The 12,970-nt window shown below is 43.6% G+C and overlaps 1 protein-coding gene across 4 annotated transcripts in view; it reads right to left on the reverse strand.

Moving 5' to 3' along the window:
- DISP1 (dispatched RND transporter family member 1) overlaps positions 1 to 12,970 on the reverse strand; it is a 63,181-nt gene that overhangs the window by 17,104 nt on the left and 33,107 nt on the right. The gene's annotated exons all lie outside the window — the stretch shown is intronic.

The following is a 12,970-nucleotide window of genomic DNA, read 5'->3' on the forward strand; positions in this document are numbered from 1 at the left end:
ATGTCATAAAATAAAAAAATACATGTGGTAATATGTTTGTGGGATTGCACAAACTGTATAAAACCACGAGGGGTAAAACCATAGTTAAGTGCTTGTAACGATTAAAAAACACAAAAAATACCAAAATGCAGACAAGAAAATTGAATTTGCTGTAGAAAAGCGACTTGCGGGAAACCCGCTGTGAAAATTAGCCTGGTCATATGGGGTGAAAGAAATCTGGGGGTAAATTTATCAAGCTGCGAGTTTGAACAGTGGAGATGTTGCCTATAGCAGCCAATCAGATTCTAGTTATTTATTTAGTACATTCTACAAAATGACAGCTAGAATCTGATTGGTTGCTATAGGCAACATCTCCACTTTTCAAACCCGCAGCTTCATACATTTACCCCCTAGTCTTGACAGGGTTAAATATCTCCTAACTCACTGCATTTCGGACGGCTCCGTTGCTATAAGTTAGGGCACATTTGTGTACATTGAACAAGCTGTTAAACAAGACCCAGTGTATGTAGCAAAGGCTTTCTGAATGCAGTATATAATGACTTTCTATGTTACCGCCATCTTGGCAATAACCAAAGGTAAAAAAAATCCGTACTGCCAGCGAAAACGCCAATTTATGGCAATCATTAGGACTTATTGATAAATCAGACCCATATAATTAACAAATACTCCTGAAGTACTGGATTCAGGCGAATTTATAGGCCGTGTTGTCATGATATTTACAAAATGGCTGCCTGCACCGGTCAGTGGCGCTTTAGTCACTCAGAACGTGGCCTCGTACCATTATATAATTACAGAACTTGTTAAAAGTTATGCAATACCCATCTAATTTAATGGTCATCCTGCTCCTAATGAGGAATTAGACACTGTCCTCAGAAGGCCTGGGAAACATTTTCATTTGTGTTTGATGGCATTAAATGGCCATAAATCTCAGCCGCCGTCTGCGTCACAGACCTGTATTCCTGACCAGACAAATGTTAGGTCACAGCCGTCACCGTGTCATTAGGTGACCCCAGAACTGGGATTTCACTACCAAACAACATATGGAAAACACATCACCTCATAAAGCCAACGGTTTCCACAGCAATACCTGGCAATAACCCACCGCGTGCCACGTTACTAACCCACGCGGGCACCACATCACAAAGGAATGGCGGCTTCTCATTACACAGGTAATAAAACAGACAGCACGTATGAGAATCATAACCCTACAGACAGACCCCGCCGAGACCAGGAATCCCTTTGAAGACTTTGGGGAATGTGCCGACAGATGTTAGACAGCTTTAGGTAGAACTGAAAGATCAACTTTCTCCTAATCATTTAAGTTTTCCCAACTTAAAACGCTTTGTTCGAGATCCAAAAAGGCTACTTCTGTGCAGCTTACGCTAGTCGTACTAAAAGGCAACTTAATGACGTCAAAACGGTCACTTGAGGACTAGTTCTACATAGAATCGGACATTAATGGGCAGGAGAGCTTACGGATTAATGATTGATAATCTTTAAATGCACAATAACCCCATTTCAATGATCAAATGATGTGTGTGTAAAGCTGGGTACACACTACAGAAATTTCGACCAACTTTTTATGCCAAGCGATTTTACATGCGATCGATGGTCCGATCGCTCGGTCCATGGACTGCATACACACTAGCCTTGTTTAGGACGATAAAAGGAAGAGCGGACGTCCCTTTAGCGACTTTTTACAGCCATGTTGTCGTGAGCAATGACTGTAATTTCGTACTTACTGTTGTGGATCGGTCGGAAGTTTATACACACTACACAGCGGAAACGAGATTGGAACGAAAATATTAAACGGTACGACCAACCAAATGAGGCGATAATCGTCCATTTGGGCAGACTTTCGACCATCGTGTCACTACACACACTGACCCGACTTTTGAACGAGCGGTCGTATGTCGGCTGTTTGAGCCGATTATTGGACGAAAACAGTGTAGTGTGTACCTAGCTTAAGGAACATTACAGAGCTCAGCGTCTCCAGCAGTGACTATGGAGATAAGAATCTAAGAAATTACCTGTGAAAATGCAACAAAAAAAAACTACACAGTGACTGCTGGAGGAGATCCAGGTGGTAGGATGGCTGGAAATCTTATCCTGATATTCCCAGCAATTCCTACAGAGACCGAGTAACAGACAGATTCACACCTCTCCTAAATAACACAATGAAACTTCTAATCATATCAACATCATTGGCCTTACCCAGAGAGGTGCGACCTGTGCTGTGCATCAGTAGGGTCACAGAATCAGCTTTTTTTTTGGGATCCCCCTTGATTGTCAGATATACAACTACCTGTTTAGGGTTCTCATAACAAAGGCACACGGACAATGCTGAACATGACTAGTCCAAATGAAGATAGAGATCACAAACTTAGCTTTTTAAGCCAATTATTTTATTTGTTTGCCACAAATCTAGGAGTAATATTTCTTTTAAAGCAATTAGAATATCCGTTAACCGCACACCCGTCACCATCATCATCTATTTATATAGCGCCACTAATTCCGCAGCGCTGTACAGAGAACTCACTCACATCAGTCCCTGCCCCATTGGAGCTTACAGTCTAAATTCCCTAACACACACACACACACACACACACACACACACACACACAGACATACTAAGGTCAATTTGATAGCAGCCAATTAACCTACCAGTATGTTTTTGGAGTGTGGGAGGAAACCGGAGCACCCGGAGGAAACCCACGCAAACACGGGGAGAACATGCAAACTCCACACAGATAAGGCCGTGGTTGAGAATTGAACTCATGACCCATGCGCTGTGAGGGAGAAGTGCTAACCACTGAGCCACCATGCTCACACTTCCTCCGATTTTCATAGAATGGAAGCGGCAATAAAAGGACAATTCCATCTTGCTCTAATATCTCTAACAAAGCAAATATCAGGCCAAGAAATGTTTCTATGTACCAAAAATACCTTTGGTTGGGGCTTCTGTAAGTTCCTGTAATGATTTTATCGTTTTGTATAAAATTAAATGCAGCACTGTGTGCACCAATCACGATAGAAAACTACAATTACCATCATATGTTGCACCAGACGCTCAACTGAACCAGAGAGGTTTTAAATCCTGCCTGCAAAAATACAGGTGCAGAGATGATAACAGAATACAGCTTGGGGTGGGAGGGGGGCAGACCAGATAGTCCTTTCCAATTACGACACGTTAAAAACACATTTTTAAATTTATTTAAATTTAATTTTTGGTTACCAATGAACTATTTATTTTTTTTAAAAAATTATATTGGAGATCCCCAATCACTATTTTGTCCAAGAGAGTATACAAAACCATGAAATTATAGTGTGAATATTGGATTAGAGAATTGAGTGATCACAACACACTCATGACCGGACTGACATGAGGTTTATAATCTTCTTCGGCGGTACCATGTTCTATTAGCACTTATGTGTGGACCGAATAGATTTAAAAAGAAGAATTCCAAATAAAAAGGATTTTTTTTAGCCAACTCTCGCCCCCCACCTTAGAACTACAGGGGTCTTATACCATGGATCTTACAGCACTGGGGTCATGAGTTCAATCCCGACCATGGTCTTATCTGTGAGGAGTTTGTATGTTCTCCCCGTGTTTGCGTGGGTCTCCTCCGGGTGCTCCGGTTTCCTCCCACACTCCAAAAACATACTGGTAGGTTAACTGGCTGCTAACAAATTGACGTGTGAGTGTGTGTGTATGTGTGTATGTGTGTATATATAATATATATATATATATATATATGAGTTTACACTGCAAGTCCCAATGAGGCAGGGACTGATGTGAATGAGTTCTCTGTACAGGGCTGCGGAATCAGTGGCGCTATATAAATAAATGATGATGATGATGATCTGCCCAGTTTAGGCGCACTCATGCCCGCCGACTCCTATTCTCAGGTTCACCAACAGGAACGGTACAACTTCAAAGCCGATGGCATTTGTTTTTGTAACAGTCAATGATTGGGCATAGCTGCTGTCCAATCAGAATATGGGTAACCTGGCACCTCCCCCTTGTCGTCGACAGGGGGACGATTAGGATTGCCGCAATGGGATCACCAACGTTCTGCTGGCTGGACGGATGGGGGGATGTAAGGCTAAAAATCATATTTAGCTAAAGCCATTCGGAGACATTCACTCTGTGGGCTAAACAATATTCACGAGAATGCTAGAAGAAGATTAGGAAGTGGTGACGTCACTGAAAAATGTTGTTTATTTGCGTTAAGAAGGATGTAAAATCTGCTTATATGATATAGGACCCCTGTGATCGTCTCCTACTGTTTATGTTCCCCTATCAGGAACAGATCCTGTGCAATAGTCCAAAATCCGAGGGCCCAAGATCCCCCCCCTCTCCTTGAAAAGATTTCTCACCCAGCCATAAAAGGGTAGAAAACGCCTATTGTAAATATTTGTATCACTAAATTATTTTAGGATCCTAACCTGTACGTTTTATGACAGAAAACATGCCCGGACACTAAGACGAGGGTCAAAGGTCACACCTGCCATCATTAAACATGTTTGCTTCAAAAAGCCTGTAGAACAATGTATGTACACACCAAAGGCATTCCTGCAGCGAAACCAATACCTTGCAGCTGTTTTGAGGATGTCTCTATTATGCCGGTCAATAAGGAATATTATCCCCTGAAAACCGTCCTCAGAAATTATTTTGCTATGCTATTAAGCTGAGAAATGCAGAGGAATCTTTATCTCCTCCTTCCACACAATGGGAAATCCGGATGGTGGGGCTTCAGGAGAAAGTATGTATTTATATACAAGTACAGGCGGCAGTTTCGTGTCAGAGCTATAATTTTGGCATTAGCGAACAGATCCGTGGCAGACACGCCAGAGACTGGACGCTGAAGAGCTCTGGGAGGAATAGCTGGAAAATGGGTTTAATACCCAGGAAGGACAGAACTGTGTTTGTCGATAAGTTAACGGACAGTCAGAAAAAAGAGATACCAGGAGACAGATTCCAGCAACTGATCACATCTGCACTAATATAACCCAGTAAGGTCTTTGTGCCATAATGGTGACAGACACATAGTGGGAGATATGGAATAAATATTTTTGTGGCCACGTTTTAGCCACTAACCAACTACAAAAATGCACTGTGCGGATTGGTGGATTCATATGTAGGAGGCGGGGCTTGTGATGTCACAGCAACTTAAATGACTGCGGACTCCCCATTTTTGACCTGCAGAGGTGCAGATATAGTGATCGTTTGAAGCCCAATCGAGTCCTGATCTCTGCAGACGAGATTGAGACTTTCCTCTGCTGGTTACAAGATAAATATTGTTCTCGTTGAGCAACCACCAACTTTACAAGTAACTGCGGGAAAAAGGAGGAAGCCATGGAATGATTTAATACAACATAATGCATAGCTGCTAAGCAGGCATTACATCACACACGGCTACACTGCCAAGTCCCCGGCACCTCATGTGAAAAGATTAGATTGCGACATCTCACACATTTTTATGAGCTGTGAAAACTCCACATAAAACCAGGTTTTAGCATCTCGCAGAACATGACACTGTCCCTGAAAATGGGGGACTTCTGAAACCCCTCCACCTGTCAGGCCACAATTAAACTGGTGGGAACCCGATTTGGGCTGAGGCTGAATTACCTAGCTGTTGCCGGGACCTGTAAAACTGTGTCCTCAATCTTTATGATAAAAGTGTAAATCGATATATTTCAAACTACTACAAACGGCAACTGAAAGCTCAAAGTCGTTTTCACTTTCACCGCCGTATCTCCTGTAAATATCCCTGTACCTTTTTTCGCAAAAACCCCTGGTTAAGTTGCATTTGACTAGTCGGTGCATTTTGTTCATGTATTCCCCTCCCTTTTTGATATCCACAGGTCTCATGTGGCAGGGGATAGAACCTCATCTAGCAAACCAAATCATTGGAACGATCGCCACTGCAGTGCAGAGTATTTCAGCAAACACGTTTGGCTGGTACGGTAGGTTACCTGAGGCGCGATTATGTTAATGGTGACTGGACTGTATGTCGCAAGAGCTTGAGAATGGAGGCAAAACGGACGCCACGGAGCACCCGTTCCCCAGGAGGGCAGGAACATAGTCCCCTAAAATCAGAGTAGTATTGTCAGGTTACAGTCTAAATATTGGACAATGGAGGTATCAAAGCATGAAAAGGATGTCAAACAACTTGTTCATACATATCTGTGAGCTTTTCATTTGTTGTACATCCAAAAATAGCAATCTGTTCCTATAGTCCACAAATCCTGCACACAAAGGCTTTATTCTCACAGAACATCTTCCTCTTTGTGTGATGACGTCAATAAGGTGAACAAAAAAATCTTAAATTCAATATAAAAAAAAAAAAAATAGAAAAAAAATAAATATATAAAAAAGAGACTGCAGACAACAAGCGATCCTCACAGCCCCAGGACCGTTCCCCTCTCCTGCCCTCTGGTATTACAGAGATCACAGAAGCAGAAGTTTGACTTTTTTTTTTTTTTTTTTTTAAATTAAATTCCATGCGAGGAGTGTGCCCCAGGCTATCATAATCTTTTGTTTACAGGTTCAATGGTCACAGCGGGAGCACAAAAGAGGAGATTACACCGCACAGGATCGTCGCTCGGCTTATTTTCATCTTTGTATCATCGCCAGGTCCTCGTTTGTTTATTAAAATAAAAAGGAAAAAGAAGAAGATGTCTGCATGGGGTACAGAGCGTTCCCACCTTGTCTTTGAAGCTAGATAACTTTAGTAACAAAAGGCCCACGATACAGATTGCAAAGTCACGGCCCCTCTCTGAACGAGACAGTTCTACACACAGACACACAGAGGCTATTTTAGAGGAACGGTGAGACGTGCCAGCGTGGCGAATCAGAATACACTTTCTCCACCCCTTGGTGGGCTGCATTGTGCTTTGTGGTGTAAAATAAGATTCCTATATCTGTAGATTGCAGGTCGCCCATCAGGAAGCTGTACTGGTGTGATACGGCCAAGGGATTAAGCCGACCGCAACAGATCTTTAGGTTCAGGAACCCCAACATTATCAGAACAGTACTGCAGGGGTGGCTAAAATAACTCAGAGGCATAGGCAAACCGAGGGGGGATTTCCTAGTGCCTGGAAACCCCCCTCCAAGCCTGGGGCACTGTATAATTGAGGTGTCTGGATCCTGCCCCCGCTTCACCTGGCTCAGCTTGAAAAAGGAGAGCTGCGTGCACCTAACAGTAGTGCACGCAGCATTGCCCATGTATATTATGGGGATAGGAAGAGTTGGAGAGCAGCCAAGCACTGTCTAATATTATAGCCACACCCCCATGCATGCTGGTCACGCCCACTGGTTGCGTGGTGTGGAAACCCCCCCCTCTACAAATCCTGCGTTTGCCCCTGAGAGGAAACCACAGTGATTGGTAACTGCGATTTAAGCTGGGTACACTCCTACGCAATCTTACTTCATATGGGATTTCTGTAACGATTTAACCAATGACTGAAAGTCCCGATGAGGATGCAGATTCATGTGCACACACCTACATGATTTACCGCCAGATCCAAGATCTCTCATAACAGTCTGCTGAAAAGATTGTGACTCAGTTCCTCGGTATATCCGTAGAGCGTGTGCCATCAAGCAGAAGTGTTGCGCAGGTGGTGCGTACACGCTTCCAAATTCACCCAACCGCTGTAAATGGATAGTGTGCGTTATGGGAAGGTCTGCAGCCAGCAGAACGAACAGAGTGAGAAAATTAGTTTTTTGGCTTAGTCTGAAAATCTCCAATTTAAGCGAGTGCACAATAACCGTCTGTAATAAGTCAGAATCTCCTGCAATGCAGCATCCAGCGTTCAGACAAGGACATAATGACAACACACAGGGAATGTCTAAAGAGAACGATATGCCAACCTGCGAAACTACAGCAGAAACACTGCACTCTGACTAATGGCTGGAGAAGGAGCAGCTTAATGGGATTAAATGACATCAATATAAAGTGAATATAAACTTTTTTTCAAGTATATATGTAAAGAGCTAATCAGAGCCAACATCAGGAGGTGCAAGGAGGCAACTATATATAGAGGATGATGGAAGATGGATGGATGATGGATGATCTGTCCAGGTTTATTTGTGTTTATTTTTTATTCTCTAAAACATTAAATTGTCAACTCTTGCCCCCTTATACACTGCCCCTCACCCCCTCCCCATCACTCTTCTGGCACCATCGATTGGCGTGTTCGATACCTGCCTGAAATCAACGAATAGTAACTAAATGACTTGAACGAGAGAGTTAGCATAAAGTTTAGGAACTACATGTACTGTGCGTCAGTGGTTGAAGTGGGTGTATGAAAGATGTAATGGCATACTTGCCTACTTTTTCGGCTCTCTTCCGGGAGCCAGCCACTGGAGGTGGACATGAGGGGAGCGGCCAGAATCGCGTCATTTTGGCCCCGCCCCCTGTGACGGCATAACGCAACCGCGTCATTTGACAGTGGGGGCCAAGCGCAGCGATTCACCGGGAATTGCGGCGTTTGGGAGCTAATTCTGCCCACTTCACTAGGAAGTGGGGCACTTCCTAGTGAAGTGGGTAGAATTCGGGAGATTGCCACACTCACCCGGGAGTCCGGGAGACTCTCGCAAAATGCGGGAGTCTCCCGGACATTCCGGGAGAGTTGGCAAGTATGTGTTATGGAAATGTAAGCGCATGGAGTGTGATAGTGTTACAATGAAGGCAGTAGGAGAAGTGGTGATATGACATACCCCGGTATGCCCCACTCCTCCACCAGTGCTGGGTATCAACCATACTTGGCATTGGCAAAGGATATGGCTCTGCTATAATTGCCAACTCTCCTTGAATGTCAGGGAGACTCCCTGAAATAGGGGTGATCTCCCTCACTCCCTGAAGAGTCTGGCATTCTCCCCGATGCTGAGCCAGTACAAGACGTGGTTGGCTTCGCCATCTGTGGCATGATGACACAGTTCAGAAATTGTGTCCTATGTCCATGTATTGATGCCTATGGAGGTGGCCATTTTCATGGAGACCAAGATTTAACCAAAGACTGACAGGTAAGACAACATGACTTCAGTAATGGAGACAGAAATGTAAAAGACACTTCAGTCTCTAGAGATTCATTAGCTGCTTCTCTGTAATGCATAGTTGCCAGCCTCCCGATTCTGGCCCCAGCAATAGATAAGATAGATAAGTACCAGGGAGGTGGGGCATTATGACATAAATATTGCGTCAACTTAGCCAGCCGCCCCCCCCCCCCCGCCCCGCTGTAATTGGGCAAAATTGTGACAAACGCTTAGGGGAACGGTGCCAAAATGATGCGATTCATCAAGCCCCGCCCATGCACACCCACCTCCCGCTGGATCTCCCTGAAGCCAACGAGGAAAAGTTGGCAAGTATGTATAATAGACATGGCTCCTCTCAGCGGTGCCTGCATCATGTAGCGGATAACGGGATACGTGCCCAGTGGCTAGCGATGCAGCTGTACAACCGAAATGCTGGTTCACTTTTGACCACGTAGGCACCCTGCCACGGTTTCTGCTCAGGGCCCCATTTTGTGGAACACTGTCCCTTACCTTACACAGGATTACAAATTGTACTTGCTACCTCAAATATTGCAGCATATCAGGAGTGGGAGTAGAACGTTGTATATAGCTGATAAAGTAACATCTAACTGGAAAATATAATTCTCTGAACGCAGAGTTCCCCTTTAAATAAAGCCGCTTAATTTTTCCATAATTCTGGCTCTTTAAAACGCCAACAGAATAAATGTTCATATATGGCCTGGTTAATCTACAGGTTGTATCATTTTCTTTCATTTTAAGAATAACTGGGTTATCCTAGACATTAAGGGAGGACTCTGCAGCAGCAGCTCCTCCTCCAATCAGCAGCCGCCATTCAATAACAGCTCTGTATAGGGTAGGGGGGGCCAATGTCAGAAGCCTCAGCTATAAGTCAATGCCAGGACCTAGCTAAGTGAACCAAGCGGTGAGACACAGGCAGACGACTCCCACTCTCCCCAGAAATAAGAAGGGCAGGAGATGGGAGAGTCAGTTAAATTTTGATATTAAATTGGAAAACCCCCTAAAGTATGATGGGGGCTGTGGGCTGGTTTCATTAATGAAAGCCATGACAGTGTCCCCTGTCTGCACAGGTTCAATAAGAAGGAGGAGGCAATAAGGTAAGGAAGCAGTAAGAAGGTGGCTATAGGTCGTCCTGACATCAGGTATCACTACCCAGGTTCATGACATCAATGCCAATGCCCCATCTGACCAGAGCTGGATCTAAAGCTGGGTACACAAATACGCAATTAACGTGCAGATCACACGATTGACAACCGTTCGGTCAAATATTGCAAGAGTGCGTACGCTCCTCCGGTCATGTTTTATCCTACAAAACACATCGCTTCTGTTGACTTGGTTTTCTAAACTAAAAATCACGATCAACAAAGAAACAACTTCGAGCAAATGTGGCAGCGTGTACGCACTCACCACCAGCAGTGTAGGCAGATGTCTGTACAGTGTACGGAGTCACCATCTCTTCAGCAGATGGTTATGAGAGATGAAGATCACAGATATGAAGGCAAGTTGTGTAGGTGTGTACACAGGAACATGTATGTACATCAGTTCTTTAAATCGTTGGTTAAATCGTTAAAGATATTGCATAGGTGTGTACCCAACTTTACATTATTATTACCATTTATTTATATAACGCCACTAATTCCGCAGCGCTGTACAGAGAACTCACTCACATTAGTCCCTGACCCATTGGAGCTTACAGTCTAAATTTCCTAACATACACAAACAGACACACACAGACTAGAGGTAATTTAATAGCAGCCAATTAACCTACTAGTATGTTTTTGGAGTGTGGGAGGAAACCGGAGCACCCAGAGGAAACCCACGCAAACACACAAACTCCTCACAGATAAGGCCATGGTCGGGAATTGAACTCATGACCGCAGTGCTGTAAGGCAGAAGTGCTAACCACTTAGCCACCGTTCGGTAACCTAACCTCCCTCCTAGGGCCCAAATAACCCTAACTCGTTTTCAATTTTTTATTTTTATTTTTTTTGACAAACAGAGGAGGGAGAAGGGAGACCAAGCCAGTATCTTGCTTAAGGCCCCATGGGGAACTTAATCTAAGACACAATCACGACGGGAAGCAGGTAAAAGTTAGTAGCTTCCTGTAGATATCTCAAAAATGGTATGTGTCTTGGCGGGGGGGGGAATAAAAATCATTTAAAAAAAATAAAAATAAATTAGAAAATAAAAGAGGACTTGTTATAAAAGACTGTATCACCTTCACAAAGTTGAAGTAGGCATCCTGTAGGTTGAATCATTATTCATGATCATCAAGCCCGTCAGTTCACCTGGATTTAGCGACCTGCCTGAGGAGAGCTGACAGGCTGCCTGGGCATAAACAGCTATTCAGCCCACAAAGATGGCCGCCTGCACTGTGACCAGGCCAAGGGGGGGCACTTTAAGAGCGACGTGCCAATAACGAATAAATCTGACCATTGTACGCTGCCATCCAGAGAAGCACAGTGTTACAAACAGACCATTGTTTCCCATTTTCCAACCAGAACAAATCACAAGTACTCCATGGAGGACAAAATAAAACTGCGGAGGATTAAGGAAACTGACATTTCGTTCTTGTCACCTTTCAGACTACACGTCACTGGCTGGGAGCACATACAGGAATGTTTCTCTTCTGAAACACTTTGATTTCATTGGGAAAGCGGCCTACTGCTTTGGAAGTCAAATAAAAAGCTTTTGAAGTAACAATGAAAAAAAAATAAAGGATTTTTAAAATGCCTCTGACTCACTTATTGAAAATATGCCAACATAGGGCAGCGCACAATGAGGAGAATCTTTCATAATGTATGATAGAAAAGAAAGAAGAAAAAAAAAACATTTTCTTTGTCGGCCTTCTCCGACGGAAACTAAATCCTACTTTAAAAAGGTGCTCAGACTACATAACACATTTGTCGGAGAACAGCTGCAGATTGCTAAGCGAATGTTCTCAAGGGAAAGCCAATTCACTTTCTTCCCAAAAATACCAAGAAAGACTTTGGGCTAGATTTACTAAGCTGCGGGTTTGAAAAAGTGGGTATGTTGCCTATAGCAACCAATCAGATTCTAGCTTTCATTTATTTAGTACCTTCTGCAAAATGACAGCTAGAATCTGATTGGTTGCTATAGGCAACATCCCCACTTTTTCAAACCTGCAGCTTAGTAAATCTAGCCTTATGACTTGCTAAGAAAATGTTTCAGTTTTAGACGTACAATGGTTTTCGCGGTGTACGGTAGGGATAGGCAAACGTATGCACTTCAGGGGCCACTTGGGTGGTCCCCTAACCTTCAAACGGGCCACATTTTACCCTTCGTCTAAGTTGAGACAATACATTTAGTCAAAGAATCAACAATAACTTATCAGCAGGTATTTTATAGAAGTATTACAAGCTACAACAAACTGAAAAATCAGGAAGGGGCTGGGGGCCACAGGTGAAGGCTTGGGGGCTGCCGGTTGCCCATCACTGGTGTATGGCGTTTCACCACAAACAAGGCAAACAGAACCAAACTTGATTATTTATTAGATTGTGGGCGGGACAGGGGTCACAACGACGTTATTCGCTGTGAATCATGGCGTCTCAAAGTGCCATTCCGGAATTCACATGATCGGGGGGGGGGGGGGGGGGTTGGTGCTGACCTGCCCCCTACTTGCCTCTTGAACCTCCCAACTGGCAGTAACAAAATTAATACTACTCTCTGCCAGTAGACAAAGGGAAGAGATAGAGGCCACAGTTATTTTTAAAGCTTAATGATATGTTTCTAACATTACCACTGTAGACATAAATTAGTGGGCAATTAAGAAAGTTCACTTTGTTTTTTTTAGACAAGTACATAAATATATAGCTGATGCCTATAATAGACCAGGTTACTCTACTGAAAAAGTAATTGAATGGATTACAGAACTTTGCCATTTGCTGTAAT

Source organism: Mixophyes fleayi, chromosome 3, assembly GCF_038048845.1.
Source record: "Mixophyes fleayi isolate aMixFle1 chromosome 3, aMixFle1.hap1, whole genome shotgun sequence".
Taxonomy (NCBI): Eukaryota; Metazoa; Chordata; class Amphibia; order Anura; family Limnodynastidae; genus Mixophyes; species Mixophyes fleayi.